Genomic DNA, 16,943 nt, shown 5'->3' with positions numbered 1-16,943 from the left:
TGCGTCATTGGATCCTTCACATGTGTGTATGTGTGTGAGGCCCTAGACTTATCGGTCTTCAACACCACCACCACCACCTGCCAGGGTGCTACGTATTCTCTCAACCGTTCTGTGCAGTTGTTCAAATTCAGCCGTACTTAATGAATTGCCTGGTGAGGACAATCCCCTTGAAAGGATTTGTAATATGGGTGGAATAACACACAATAATTTGTCTGAATACAATCTCTGCTGTTTGAGTGTCAAGTGGTTGTTCTTGTTGTGAGCCCGCCATGACACCCCACCCCCGCCCCTTTTTTCTTGTCTTTTTCACTGTTGATCTTTCACTATCTCACCACCCTATTCCATGGCTGTTCTCTCACTTGCCCATCGATTTACTGTACTCAACTCTGGCCGCCATTTGTGTTTTTCTTTCCTTGACATTTGTGCCACTCTTTTCCACTTTGGCGAGCGCGGTGCTGTTTCTCCTCACGCGTCACTGCTTATTCTCTCCACTCTCATCTTTCCTTTTTCTCTTTCTCATCTCCCGTCGGTTGCCGCGTGAAGACGCACCAGAGAAGAGTCCAAAGTGAGCTGACAGTGTGTCAGCTTGATAAAAACAAGCTTGGTCAGGCCCGTGTAGTGCTGAGTCACCATGAGGCCTATCTGTTTCAGACCCTTTCCTTGTGTCTCTCCTTCACATGTTCATGTAAATTCGTTCCAAGTCACATCTCACCCGTTGCAAGCTTCTCGCAAGTCTGACGTATAGGGATTCCTCAGATGTGTCATAAAAATGGCCACACCTTATCAGACCTCTGTTTAACGTCAATCCCGACAGTGCAAATGTGTCACTGGAGCGGTCTGTTTTTTAAAACGTGAGTTACGGTACAAGGGCTGCCCTCACGACGACACTGTCAAAAGACATTTACAGTATTTCATAATACAGTATGTTTTTGGATGAAAGAATAGTTTGCTGTGGGTTGTGAGTTGAGTTGAACTATGTACAAAATTTCAAGTGAGTTGTACAAGATGATGAGGTTTTTCAACCACTTATCTGACTCTCAAAAAACTATCATTTGAAACAGGGGTGTGTACACATTTCAATTCACTGCACATTATCAGAGCTAAGATATGTCTAACATTTGCTACATGATATGAAGAATTATTCATTGTGAATGTGTCATGTCAACATAAAATCTGACAGCTGCTGTCGAATCTGAAAAACACACAAGCAAGGTGAATTTTTTTCAGACGCTATTGTTCACTAATTTAGCTTTTTTTTTTTGTTTTAAACAGTTCACAGCGTTCGCAAAAGCACAGAAACACACTTTTGATAGTACTAGCTCTTAGTTAAAGAAAACTACCTGTGAAATTTAAGTAAATTTAATAAAAGAGTGTGTCTCAAGGATTTTTTTTTTTTTCATTTTGCCAACTCATCAAAACGGCTTGTTGCGCATGACATGCTAAAAGTAATTTTTTTATTGGATCTTTTTCTACTCTTTTACTTACCAGTACATACAGGACTTGAGTTAGTTGGTCAGATCCCGTTTAAATTGTTTATTTGATTATGATGTTTCATATTCTTTTCAAAACACTTTGGAAATTTTCAGATGGTCTACTGCAGCCACAGCCAAGGAAGAAAACCATAAATTAACCCGAAGCTGTCGTTTGGAAATCTGGAAAAGGATGTGCCGATTGTTTCTTTATCCACTAAATTACAATGATAAACAATGGGTTGTTTTCACATTTTTTGCTGAATTAACCATGCACCACCATTTAACCTCCCTACCTAACGCCTACCAGTGTTGTAGCCTCTGGAATGGTCTCCGTTACTGTTTGTGCTGAAGCTTTTTCCAGAGTTGCTAGTCGGCGCGCTCTTCAAAGCCTCGCGATGAAGAGGCTTGCAATCCGGGATACAACTCCGTCTTCGAAAGCGGGGACATAGTCTCACGCTTCCGACGAAAGACTTTGGACGTTCTGCGGCTCTGTGCTTCACAGAGACTTGGGTTTGTGGACGAGTGCCCAACTCTGCTATCACGCTGCCCAGCTTCAACCTCCATCGTGCTGATTGTGTCGCCGAGCTAACAAGCTTAACTGATACTCTTTTCAGAAGGCCAACATTACAGTTAAGATCGTTTTTTGTTAGTCACTTGAAAGATTTGAGAATTTTGTGAAATACTGGATATGTTTATTGTTCTGTCTTTCTGCCATTGTCATCAAATGTTAAACAAATAATAAACATTTTGATTTGCTAGTGGTGAACTAATCTACAGGTTTTACTTTTGGAAAAAAAAATGGCATAAATGGAGTTTGCCTCGATATTAAAAAAATTATATTCCACCGCCTTTCGTTTTCCGTGTTAGCATACAGGTAAGTACCCATATATTTTATATGGGTACTTACCTGAATGCTAACACGGAAAATGAAAGGTATTGAAATATGCTTTTACATCAACGAGGAATGGTGCACGGACGTTACAGAGCTCAGGACACACTGCAGCCCGCTTTTAGAGGCACTGTTTTTGAACTGTAAGCCGTTTTATTCGCCACGTGAGTTCCCATCTTTTATCCTAGTCGGTGTTTACATTCGGCCTCAAGCTAATCAAGCTAGCATGACCGCCGAGCTGATAAAGCTCGCCGAGCAGATAAACGAGAATGGAAAAAAACCCCACCCAGATTTGCCGCTCATTATTCTAGGAAATTTTAACACAGCTAAACTTAACCACGAACGTCCTGAATATGGGTTGTTTTCACGTGACGAAATACCATTAAGACCCCAATTTTCATTAGCTACAACAACCTAACTAGAAAAAAAAATAAGACTGAACTCATCATTTACGAAGTGTCTAGAGCAGACAAGTGTCCGATCCCACTGCTCCTCCTTCGTGATTTCTGTTACATAGAGTAAAAGATCAAGGGCACAATACTGCACCTTTGCGACGCAGTCCCGAGTCCCATGATGTGTGATTGCCACGTAGCCTAGTAGTGAGGCTGGGTTTGATGTGCTGTCGGTCGCGTCTTCAATAAATGCAGTTAAAAACATAATGTCGCCCACCTTGCGTATGCATGAGTAATGACCTCAGGGATAAAAAAAAAAATGGCCGCCATACGAGGCAGCACAACGGGTGACGTCACGTGAAAACAACCCATAAACATGTCCTCTTCTTTATGATTTTTTGGCAGTTACCCAAGCACCTTACTGCCACCTACAGTACTGGAGGGGAACAGAACCTAATTTAAGACAATTTTGGGACAACACCCCCCCCCCCTATGTTTATGACTAGCAGACCTAGTTTATAAACCTTTCATTTGTTTTCACCCATTTTATTGGTGATAATGGTTTGTGTGTTTGCCTCTGAATAAAGAGATGTGAGTTTGAATCTCCATTTGAGTACACTACATTGTGTTCTATGTATGGAATTTGCAAATTCTCCCAGGGTAGCCATCCCTGTTAGGCTAATTGAACATCAGTCCAGGGAGTACTCTCACTCTCTGTCATTTTGATTAGGCTCCAGTTAACTATGATCTAATGAGTACAAGCATTTAATAAAATACATGGATGGCTAGTACTCCCGTCTCACTATTAATAACATAGAGGATATATAAAAATAAATGAGAGCGTGAAGCCTGTGCGATTAGACTTTTTCCTGCAGTCACCCCAGGACCACAAATAGATCCATTTGATCCTGGAAAGTGTCACACAAGAGACAGTCTGAGCCTCTCCCTTCAAGCTTCACTTGCACCCTTAACTCATTCAGATAACACCGAGTGTCTGCTGTGAGTCGGGTCTGAACCATAGTGAGAAACAGCTAATTGACGGCAGAGGTACACCAAACATGTGTAAGAGAAGGAACAGTAAAAGGAGCTTGTAGGTGGTGTATATTGTCAAAAGCACTGAAAATATTCATACTCAGTAGAGAGTATACCTCTGACGAATTCAAACAATTTGGATTTGGATCAGCATCAAGAGTGTATTCTATCATAGACCTGAATTATACGTGAAAGTTCCAAATAAAAAAAAGACATATGTTGTCCATCCATCCATTTTCTGAATCGCTTATCCACACAAGGGTCATGGGAGTGCTGCAGCCTACCCCAGCTATCATCAGGCAGGAGGCAGGGTACACCCTGAACTGGTTGATAGCCAACTGCAGGCCATATGTTGTACTGTACAAAAAAAAAAAAAAGTATAATGGACCCTTGTGAGGCAAAATAAAAGTTGTTTCTTTCTTCTTTGTTCAAATGTAATGGTTGCCAAAGACTTCAGCACAATACTGAATGCCAACATCCTCAACAACCGGGACATGAACCAGTATCGGTTCTGTGAGACATTTTCGACCAGGCCGCCCAGAGACACTGAAGCAAAAATATTTTTGCATCATCAGAGTCTGAAATTTTTATTTCAAAATCATTTGCATCCATCTATGCATTTTTATCAGAAGTAGAAGAATCTTCATCTCTCAAGAAAAAGAAAGCAGGATTTCAGAGACAATGTCAGCAGTTCTACTTAAAATACGGCTTTATCGCTACCGGTGATTGCCACGTAGCAAGCCCACTCTGCATAATATGCGGTGACAGCCTTGCAAATTAAGCAATGAAGCCTTCAAAACTGCCAAAAGAATGCACCAAACACCTTGCTACCATTTCCAACATCTTGTGATTTTCTTTTTTTGCAATGATGGAAACCAAAACACAATTACACAGTAGACCTGTCGACTAATAGACTTTGGTTGCTTTTGTGTTGCCAAAAGAACGACATTCAGCTTAACATATGTTTCTGTGCTAGTGTGTCAAAATATCGCTTCATGAAAAAAAGAAAAGGTTCCGTACAGCTACGGCATCGCATTGTTGTCATCGTCCGGCCGTACCAGTGCGCTGGCTCCCGTCAGTCACGGACCCAACATGGTGCCGTCACACCTCCAGCTTCTTCTGCTACCCTGACAGTGGACGGTCATGGTGAGAAGAGCCAGAAGAGACAAATCCTCACAAGATTTATCCCAAAAATTTAGGATAAAGAGGGACAACTTCTTTACATGTTGACCAAGTGCTACGGATTATGTAGACTGTGTAAATGTTTTGTTTCTGAGTTTTGTCCCTCTATCAGTAACACAAATCACCTATCTGATCATCCAATTCTTATCATAATAGTCACCCTGGTGAGGAACTTTCGGTAGGAACACTGCTTGAGTTTTATCTCTCACAAGCAAACCCCGGGGGAGGGCTGAACGCACTCCCACCCACCCCAACGCGGTTGGCAAACTCCCACCCTCCATGTCCACAGGGCAAGAAAGACGAGGTGGCACGGAGGCTTTCAGCTGTGTATCCTCGTCTCGTATTCATTTCACATCAACGGCAGCCTGCCAGCGTCAGCGTGCAAACAAATGACTTCAACCACCCTGAAGCTTTCTTGTGTCATTCTGCATACGAGCAGCAAATGTTTTGTGGCATGCAAACTTTTTTTTTTTTTACAAAATCCACTTGAAGTTGTAAGCCAAAACCTTGCCCTTAACTCCAATATTTAATTACAATATATGGTTTATGATTATACATAGTGCACACAATTATGGTTATCATTACAAAAAGCAAAGTTTTCTCAACATTTTGGTCAGGGTGGAGACTCTGTTCAATTTTGTCACATGTTTTTTAAATGATATCAGGAAGATGTGGTTGACCAACACAGTGTCAAACAGTGAGGAAAAAGGGGACAACTGTCTCTGGGACTTGAGCCTGCTGGGGCCTTATTATCGGGCAGGGGCCCCCAAAGGTTGCTCAGAATAATCTTTTCGACACCCCCGACACTCAAATTCAGACAGATTATTGGTATATGTGGGCAATACCCCATTTTAGCAGAGTTGTTTGTATCATTAGGTCACCAAGAAATGACGATGTATACAAATTTCAAATACTTTGTTAAAATCACAGAATAAATGAAAACAATTTGATGTGGACCCGGGAATTATTTTACATCTATTTACATGGAAAACAAGGGAGACTGTGATACTTGTCATATAATGAAGAGTGGAAAACCAATGACGATTGTTTTTAATGTCAGTCTTGGACCCCTTTCTTTTACCTTTGTATTATTATTATTATCATTTATTATTATCTTAAACGGTCATTTACTCTATGTGTTGGTGTGTGTGTCGTATGTGGAGCCAGAAGTAGGGTGGGAGTTGGGGAGGAAGGGGGGGGTTAGTTGGTTCTGCGCCATATTTCCTTATCTGAGGCCAGCATGCTTGCAGAAATGAGGAGGGCCTCCACCTCGACCTGAGATCCAGCCAGCATTGTTGGGGCCAGAAAAAAGAAGGAAGAGAGAAAGGAAAGAGAGCAGGTGGGGGCTGTTGGACGCAATAACAACAGCAGCTAAGGAAGAGAAAGGCAAGCGAGCCGCTGCACAAACTTCCCCTTTCGGAGGCATTCATGACCACAAACTGTCAGCGCCACAAACACAAAATCGATCCACTTCAGTTGTGTGCGTAACTGAGTGGTCCCACGTGTATTCGACCAGTTCTCTCTCTCTCTGGTTGTTGTTCAGTCTGCCTATGTAGCACAACACGAGCTCTGGTGTTCTTCCTTTGGTCCATGAGCCAAGAGGAGGTGTGTTTGTGTGTTAAGCATGCCACAAGGGAGATTGACCAACAGGTGCAGGAAAGAGGATGTTTGAAGCACAATTTATGCCCCTATATGACTTGCGGACTTTGTTATCACTCCTGGTAAAGGAGGACAGCTGTGAAAATGTCCTTTTTTTCCTCTTGCCACTATGCACTCCATGTGACCTGCCGAGACACTGGGGTCTACAGTAACCGGCCCATGACCCATCTGTCGCTGATGTAGTTATTTAATGAACAGTCGGGGGTGGGGAAGCGGTAGCTGTTGGTGACAACTGCGTGTTAGACTGACTGACTGAAGAGCAAAGGATACGGGAATAAATCACATTAGTTAGTGATGGTGCAGCTGCTGTTTCAGTTCATGTGTCATGCAATAAAGTTTTTGAGCGACGAAGCCACCTTTCTGCTGAATGAAGTGTGATGATTAAAACACACGGGGCAGGGGTGGTGTATGTATGTGTATTTTAAAGTAACCCAGTAGGGTACAATATCGGGCGGATTTGTGTTCAGCATTGAGATATACGATAAAACCGTGTCAGCTCGGTAGTAAAAAGTAAAAAATACAGTCTAGCATGGTCCAAAGGTGAAGCGCAGCACTATAACTCACACATATTATCTTCCTTGTTAAAATAGACCCAGAGGTTACAAAGTAGGTACAAACACAGTTTGCATTTAAAAAAAAAAGTGTTGATAATAACAGAAATAACCTGCCGAAATCCCTGCTATACCAGCTGCAATTAAATCCGTTGTTCGAAGTTTGACACTCTCAAAGTAGAAGTAATTCAAATTTACGTGGGGTTGAAGCTCACATGGGTGTAGAACAAATTCCTGAAGCCTGTTTCTAGTTATTTATCCCTTGCATGCAGCTATGTCAACATCAAAATATTTATATTAATAAATGTATTGTACAAGGAATGGTGTCTATGAAAAAAATGATCATTATTGTCTTTAGGAGAGCTTTTTTTTTAACCTTAGTACCTTATACAGTGCAACCAAATGTGGCCTCTATAGAATAATTTACACTACCTAGGAAAAAAAGGAAACGTTTTCAGAATCAGAATCAGCTTTATTGGCCAAGTATGTGAACAACACACAGGGAAATTGTCTTCGGTAGTTGGAGCCGCCCTCGTACGACATACATGTTGAGTACGACAGCAGACAATTTTTTTTTAATACTATAGAGAGATGCAGGGTCTCCTAGCATTTAGCACAGGTAGCATTCCCATCAAAGCAGGGGTCTCAAACTGGCAGTCCACGAGCCATTTGCGGCCGACGAGACAATATTTTGTGGTCCCACCTTAATATGGGCCCTCGAGTTTTATATGAATGGCACTTTCACAGTGTCGTATGCGGAGGTGACGAGCCGACCAATCAGGGTGGAGTGGAGAGCTATCGGGGGGTATGGCATCGACTGGACTTGATGCAAGCAGAGAAACAATTTTCAATGAGAGAAAGTTACAGCAGCGTTGCCTTGGAGAGGTTTTTTTTTTTAATTAGTTTTGCACACAAGTTGTGAACACTAGCGTCCTTCTTCATCTTATTTTGTGTTTAAAAAAAGATGTTTGGAAGAGAGGATTGTTTTTAATTTCTAATTGAAATTCCACATATATGTACACGTGCGCCGAGGCTGCGGCCCAGCCTAAGCCAGACTCCGCTTCCAGCGGCCCCAAGGTAAATTGAGTTTGAGATCCCTGCATTAAAGTGATAGTCCAGTGCAATGACCATTGTGCAAAGATTGTCAAGACTTCAAAGAATGTATACAGTAAAAAAAAAGTGACTAGTTGTGCAATAGTCTATTGTATATACTGTACAGTGTAATACTAATTGGCCCAGCCGGATGTGGCAGCATGTCGTAGTTGAATTGTACATTAGCTGTTCAAGAATTTCATTGCAAGGGGGAAGATGCTGCTCGTTTTGGGTTGCATTGTTTAGTAGCGCCTACCTGAGGGAAATAGCTGGAAGAGCTGTGGTGGCCAGGATGTGGCACGTCCGATACGAAACCTGCCTGCTCTTGTTCTAGTTGGACTGGCTTACAAGTCCTCAAGGGTGGATAGGGTGGTGTTGACAATCCATTCAGCAATTTTGATTGTCCGTTGCAATCAGAGTTTGTCTTTTTTGTGGCAGACTGCGATGGAGGTACACAGTATTGATTGGATGACCGCTGTGTAGAACTGTCTCAGCAGCTCACGTGGCAGCCCGTGCTTCCTCAGAAGCCGCAAGAAGTACATCCTTTGCTGATATTTTTTGAGGATGGAATTGATGTCTGTCTCCCACTTCAGGTCCCGTGAGACCATAATTCCGAAGAACTTGGAGGTCTCAATGGTTGACTCGAGAAAGTTGGATAACGACAGGGGCAGCTATGGTAAAGGATCCCTCATGATGTCCACAATCCTCTCTTACAGACTTTAGTGCGTTCAGCTCCAGGTTGTGTCGGCCACACAAAAGCTCCATCCTCTCCGATTCCTTCCTGTGAATATGCAGACTCGTCACCATCTTCGATGAGCCCAATGACTGTGGTGTCGTCTGCAAATTTTAGGAGTTTGACAGCTGGGTGACTTGAGGTGTAGTCATTTGTGTAGCGTGAGAAGAGCAGTGAGGAGAGGATGCAACTTTATCTACAGTATTCTGTCTAGTTCTGTCAATGCAATGTGTAAATAAATGTCTTTTTGTGGAAACTTGGGAGAACGAGGAAGATGGACTCAGGATTCAAATTCAAAACCTCAGAACTGTGAGACATTCGTGCAAATGTCGTGTTGGCCTGGCTGCCTAACTTCACAGCAAACTTTCCACATGACTCAGTGTATGTGTTATATCGAGTAAAAAAAGATGACATCATGAATGCAATCTTTGCAGTTTCATCCATTACCCAAGCCACTTATCCTCGCAAGGGTCACAGGAAAGCCGGAGCCTATCCCAGCTAGCTTCAGGCGAAAGGCAGACTTCACCCTGAACTGATTAGTCAGTTGGAGGGCAGATATCGAGATCATCAATGAACGGGAATTGATCCCACGCTGCCCGCAACAAAGTCAGGCATGTATACCACTATACAATCAGTGACAATATTTGCAGTTTGGGGTAGGTTAACCTCTACCCACATTAACTCAGACACACCCATGTGCACAGTATTAAATTGTAATCAAAACAATCCACATTTTTAATAAATGTACCTGTGATACAATTACATTTTTGTTGGTAAGTGTATGTAATGGAATAGTTATCTCTTTTATTTTTTTGTATTATGATTACACCATCTTGATAAATGCATTCCATTACTCCCCAAACCTGGAGGCATAGCAAGAACATGTTCCATACGTGAAAAGAAAGAATGAATACTTTTCGGGAAAGGAAGCGCATTAGAGAAACAGAGTGAGAGTCAAAGAGGGACATGGCTCTATGTATGGAGGATGGAAGATGGCTTGCCATGAATTCCATCCTTGGATATTTTGGTCACATGTTCATTTGAATCTTCTTAATCTCGCACTCTCTTGACTTTCCAGGCCGGACCCCCCCCCCATCACTCACTGCTCCCATCATTTGTTTTCTGAGGTTTCCTTCGACCTCTCCTAATTTAGTATGCTCCCCCAACCTCCATTTGCCCTCTCGTGTTGAAAAAAAAAGAAAAGCCCTCACTAAGCTCTGTGTCCTGTCTCACTCGTAAAAACATTGTAAGCCCGTGCGTGTCTTTTCCATGCCCGTACAATTATATCTCCAGTCCTGGAGGGAGTGATCAGTGCGCACGCAGGGGTTGTCCACCATGATTCACTACCAGCTCTTTATAAGGAGAAGAGAAAAAAGGGCCCCGTTGTCTATATTTGGATGGACTTTATTGGGCCTCTTGTCTTCATCCCCCTCTCTTTCCGTACTGCTGCTGAGCTGCGTTCTTCGAAATCTCTCACCGTGTGGGCGGCCGGCCCTCCTCTCTCATCGCGGCGAGGGGAGAGGGGGCCTAATAATGATGGCGATAATAACAGAGCAGAGGGAACAAAAGAGAAAGAGGACGACAGAGAGGTAGTGGGTGGGGAGAGTAGTGTCTCTCCTCGTGTCTCCGTCAATGACTATTATCCACAGTGCCGGACGAGTCCCCTTCTCTGTTCCACTTAACTCCAGCTGCAGGAACCCTAGCAAAACATCATCATCATCATCATCATCATATAGTCCACCTGATCTTTGCCTGCCTAGTAATCAAAAAGTAAAACACCTCCAAAATAAATATTCCCCAATGATACTTATTTTTATAGAGATTACAATACAATATTCAACACAAGAGAAAATCCGGGAAAGAAGTTAATAACCAGCTGGACAATTTTGTGAAGTCTTTCATCACTTTTCAATAAAATGGTAAAGTGAGATCCCTGATTCCCATATCGTGTAAAAATAAAATGTTGGAACTCGTATATCTCGTCTTTTCATTCTACACTCCAGTGGATGCCAAAGGACCACATGAATGTATCACCTGGCTGATTCCAGATATACAGTGGGGGCACCTTTGGGGTCCTGGCTTGCTCCTCCTCCTCGCGGTTGTGTAGTGCCTGCGTTGCCTTCCTGATGCGACCCGACGTGATATCCACCCACATTACCTGAGTGGCGGGTGCTTGCCGATTTGTGTTTCCCCAAGGGTCCTGTCTAAGACACCATTGTTTTTTTCTCTCTCTTGCTTTAATCCCATACTGCTTTTCTTAATGCACCACATGCTGTTCATACAGACATCTTTTGGGGAGGTGGGATGTTGGGGGTCATCTGACTGTCCAATTTTAAATGTGCGACAATACACTGTATGTACATATACGCGGTGCAGGGTTAACAGTTGCCAGTCTTAGACCTGGTAACCATAGTAATCGAGTGGGAGGTGTACAGGCCTACTCACAAGACTCATGGCGTCACTCCTGGGGCTTGGATCCCTCTGGTCGGCTGGCTGTGTGGGGGTGGGGTTTATTTGTATTCTTAGTAATATAATGAGAATAAGTCACACTCTTGAAACTGGTGCTGTTGCATCAGTCTTAGTCGTTCGGATTCTAAAAAGAAGCATTGATGTTGCACTTTCTTAAAAGGAAAAGATGCAGTTTTGTTTCAAATGTTGAGGCACGGTGGTGCAACTTGTTAAGAGTGTTGGCCTCACAGTTCTGAGGACCGGTATTTAATCCCGGGCCCGCCGGTGAGGAGTTTGCATGTTCTCCTTGTGCCTGTGTGAGTTTTCTCAGGGCACAGTGGTTTCCTCCCACAACCTAAAATCAGGAATTCATGGGACAATCTATATTTCCCTTTGATGTGATTCTGAGTGTGACTGTTGTCTGTCTCTATGTGGCCTTTGATTGGCTGGTGACCAATTCATTGTGTAGCCCGCCTCCTGCCTGCTGACAGCTGGCAAATGCTCCAGCACTCCTGTGACCCTCATGAGGATAAGCGGCTCAGAAAATAGTTGGATGGGTGGATGTTATTAAACCTGTTCCTGTCTTACCCCTCCCCCCCAAAAAACAATGAATAAAAAGCTTTTTGCTTAGCATTTTCTTCCCTGTACTGTATCCAATGTTGGTGGCATGCATGACTGTTTTTTTTGGTTTTTTTTTTGGGTCAAAAACAAAAAGGTAGACTATAATGGGAAAGTTCCGTTTTTCAAGTCATGCAGTTCATGTCGACGTCAAGTTGAGGCTCACAAATGCCAAGCCTTAGTCAAATCAAAGATTTCAACATTTTTAGTCATGCAGTCACAAGTCCTAAATTGGGAAACTTACGTCAAGTCAAGTCATGAGACTGGAGTCCCGCACCTCTGCCAATCATTATACGGTTGCAGGCATAGTTAGGTGAACCAAAATACGTTACTGGTTGTAAATATCCAATTTACAGACATTGGACAATTTCCTACAGCACACCTGCTGATCACTCCCTACACTGGTTGGGAAGGACTGACTATATGTCAAAATAAAAGAATACCTCTGCTGAGTGGTCTTCCATCAAATGGAGTTTTCCCAAAACCTTTGACCTCTGCTGGCCAAATGAACGAGCGACCAATGACCAGCCACCACCCCACCCCACCCCCGCCCCCGCCATTGGCTAGTGGTTGCAGCAGTCAGATAGCAGAGCAACTCACAGCATTAGCACCTTTTTCAAACAGTGACTTAGCATGATCTGAGGCCTTCTAAATGCTCATAAAACTCATAGTAAACATTGGTTGAAAATGTTCTTTTCTTGCCCTTTGGCTTGTTTTATTTTATTTTTTTAATAGATCAATATACTGACTGTGCCTGTGGCTTAACAGAGATACTCAACAAGATAGTAAGTGCTTTGTGAAAAATATGGTGACATGATGGAGTCGTTAAGTGCATTGCCATGGTAACAGCATATGGACAAAGGTATTCAGCATTTGGCCATTACACCTACATGAACTGAATCGAGTTGGTTTACCACATCTGCAGCTTTAAGGTCTTTCACACTTCTGGGAACACTTTTTACAAGTCTGGTTGTGGGGATTCTGTCCATTTGTCTGAAGAATGTGTTCTTCCACGGCAGATTCATCGAGCACAGATCTTGCTTTGTGCACAAAGTGGAACAGAGAAGGAAGGGCTTTCCTGAAGAAGAAAAAAAATCTGCAATGTGTGAATCATAAATTGGGGCATTTATGTGATGCATTGAGATACAGCACCTCAATCAGTGTTCTTGGAGTTTGATGAACTGCTGATGAGTTCGGGACCCGTGTATGAGTGGATTATATTCTCTCATGCCGTACAATTCAATGACATTTTTTGTTCTTTATGTCATGGAATCTTTCTACTCTTAGTAAGTTCTATTTGTCTTGATTTATCCCCTGCCCACGTTTAAGTCTACTTTAAACAAAAGCAGGGGAAGACTAGGAACATGGATAATAAATTTACCAGCAAGTTTCAAGGGAGTCTTTAACGTCACTTGGGTGGCGAGTAGGGCCAACATGGGGCGGCAAGAAAAAAAAGAAAAAAGAAAAAAACATTTGCATAAGAGCTTCCAAATTCAAGAGTCATATAGGAAAAACATCAACTGCCATGCAAATTAGAAACAAATGCAATTCAAAGCCATCGAAAGTACAGAATTAGGACGGGGGGTGGGGTGGGGAGTATTTTGATTAGATGAGTACATGTATTTCCTCTTCTTGAGTGATATGTGGCTCTGACTTGAGGTTGCGAGGTCGTTCAAGCTTTACCACAAAAGCAGCAACAACAGTTTTACTGCAAGACAAATCATGACATCAGAATAATGGAAGCAGCACTGAAGACAATCGCTCTCTGTGAAGGAGGTGAATAGCCCAACCGCGAGCATGGATGGACAGAGGCCCTTGTCAGCGGACATGTCGCCCGCACATACGCAATCTCTATTCACATTGTGCTATTAGATTGGAAATTAACATCGCGTTTGGACAATGCGTTGACAGTTAGAACACGTTAAACCCTTGCGCTGCTCTAGTCCGGATTGTACTGTATGTATGAGTGAGGATGTGGATTTGTGAGGTTCTCTCTGTACGTGTTCAGGAATGCAGAGGCGGAGGTGGAGTCGGAGGTGTAGGAGTAAAAACCCCAAAGAAAGAAAGAAAGAAAGAAAGCGTACAAAACAAAAGAGCTGTGCTGAACAGAAAGACTGCCTGGACTGCCAAGGAGACATCGGGTACATGTATGCACTCCAGTAAACAAAGTCAGGTCCAGAAGTACGTGGAAAATGACAGAGGTTCTCATATTTGCACCTTTTTCAGTGACAGTGGTGGGACGTTATGGAGTACAAACCCCTATTTACTATTAACAATTATTTGATTCTTCACTTATTTTGCAAGTTCACCAACAGATGAGCATTTGAAAATTTTAAAGCTGTCATAAAATAGCAAAAATAGAATCCATCCTCCCATTGATTTATCAGATTTTGGCATGGCATGCGCATTGTCCGTGGTATTAAATCATCCATCCATCCATCCATCCATCCATTTTCTTAGCCACTTATCCTGGTACAATGGTCGCAGGACTGTTAGAGCCTACCCCAGTTGTCAATGGGCAGGAGGCAGGGTATACCCTGGACTGGTTGCCAGCCAAACGCAGGGCAGATGGAGACAAACAGCACAGCCGCACTCACAATCACACCTAGGGGCAATTTAGAGCCTCCAATTAATGTTGTATGTTTTTGGGATGTGGGAGGAAAGCGGAGTGCCCGGAGGAAACCCACGCAGGCACGGGGAGAACATGCAAACTCCACACAGGGAGGTCCGAGATTAAACCTGGGACTTTAGAACTGTGAGGCCAACACTTTACCAGCGGACGCACCGTGCCGCCCAAATTGTATATATTATTAAAGGATATATAATAAAATCATCAAATGTCCACCGGTACTAAATCAACTTTTTAAAAACATGATTTTACTGTTTAAAACAATGAGGCATTTTGATCCCGTATATATCCATTCAATTTCTGAGCCGCTTATCATTACAAGGGTCGCTGGAGCTTGTCAACGAGGAGGGAGCGGGATACACCCTAAACTGGTTGCCAGCCAATCCCGGGGAGAACATGCAAACTCCACACAGGTGGGCCAGGATTGAACCCGAGTCCTCAGAAGTGTGAGGCCGACGCTTGAGACAATTGCAACACCGTGCCGCCAACTAATATTCAGTGTACAGTAATTTGTGTTACATTTTAAGTTGCGTTCACAGTATGTTTGGGGTTATTATTCTTTTGCAATGTGACGTGTTGCTTCAGGGTTTTGTAGCATTTTTCGAAATGAGAGCAGAGTACAGCTCCGTTGAATTCAGCCCACAAGTCGTCTTGTTGCATCTGTCATCAGTGAGCCACTTTTGTTGACATTCACGTTGCCATTGACACATGATGTCCTGCGCTCTGGATCATGAGCTATTCATTTCCTTCTCCATATTTTTCCCATTCCATCATTCTGATGCAAGTTGACCTTGGTTTCTCCTGATTATAAATTCTGACAATCATTCATCAATATTCTCTGGAGTGTTCTTGACTTTACTTGAAAGTGAAAAACAATTCAAGTCTTTTAAAATGATATAAATTTAAGAAATATATTACTCCAATTACAAAAATATAACAGGAATGAAAATTATTCAATGGCCAAATAGGTTACCTGGGCTCAAGACAATCGAGGATGTTTTTCACCGGCTGAAAGCAAAAGTGAAGGGAGTAACAAGCAGAAACAAGCAGAAAGCAGAAGTTGTTTGATAAAGGCGTGGCAAAATACCCCCAGAGAGGAAACTCAGAATTTGATGATGAATGGTGGATGGAGCCAAAGTCCTTATGTCCATCCAAGCACTATTCATGGCCAAACCCCATGCTGCTCTCGTAACATGATCATGACAGTTTACTTCAAGTTCAAATATTTCACCTGAGGCTCTCCAACCATCAGCCTTCCTCTCCAAATAGCCATCGAGCGTTACAGGCCATGACAGGGACAAGTGAAGAAGCTCACCTCGTGGCTGAATTTCACAGGGGCAGAAGGGGAAGGGTGGGCCTCGGGTTAGAGCAGTGATTCAAATGGAGAACCTCACAGATCACAGCCAGCGTCAGAGGGGGTGGGGGGTAACACCTGTCATGAGTACACCTTGGAGCAGCGCAATGTAATGAAGTGTAAACAGTGAGCAAGCGCGTATGTATGCGGTGTTTGAATACAATACAAAACCCACCTGCTGTTCACCTGAGCTCTCATAAAGACAACAAATGCAACAAAGGATCTGTGGGCTGCATGTGCACAGTTTGCAAGGACGACATACACGTTTGTGTATATAGCCATTCATTCACCTGAGGTGGCTTCAATAGGTCTTTATGTAAAAAAAAAAAAAAAAAAAAAAAAGCAAAAAAAGAGCTTTCATGCTGATGGGGTGAATTTGGATAGACAAGGATGCGGGCTAAAACAGGGAAGGGAGAGGTTTGGGGTTAGCGGTCCATGTTGGTGACTGTTTGGCTGTAAGCACAAAAGAACATTCAAGGACACTAAATGTGAATGTATAAAGATTTTACCATTTTCTGATACTGAAGACAGCTAACAGTGGGTTCATCGGGGGCACTTTAATGTTTTGCCAGTGTATGCTGTCTTACATTTAATATGAGTTTGAATGTGATTGGTTCATTTTGAACACAGCCACATCATTTAGAAGAGGGTGTGCACACTTGTGCAAACACATTAGCTCAGCTGATTATTTGTTCTCTTCCCCTCCCCAAAACATTTTTTTTTTGTTAATACAGGTTATAGGTCAGAAGAAAACTTTTGAAATGATTAATCTTGGACGCATTTATTATAAAAACCTGACATTTGAAAAGGTGTGTGTAGACTTTTTCCTATTTACCGTATAGGAATGAATGGCTCTGTAGATGTGATTTAAAAAAAAAAAAAAAACATCTCA

Source organism: Syngnathoides biaculeatus, chromosome 10, assembly GCF_019802595.1.
Source record: "Syngnathoides biaculeatus isolate LvHL_M chromosome 10, ASM1980259v1, whole genome shotgun sequence".
In the NCBI taxonomy this organism is placed as follows: domain Eukaryota; kingdom Metazoa; phylum Chordata; class Actinopteri; order Syngnathiformes; family Syngnathidae; genus Syngnathoides; species Syngnathoides biaculeatus.
The sequence above is the reverse complement of the archived record's forward strand: the minus strand, read 5'-3'. Positions refer to the sequence as shown.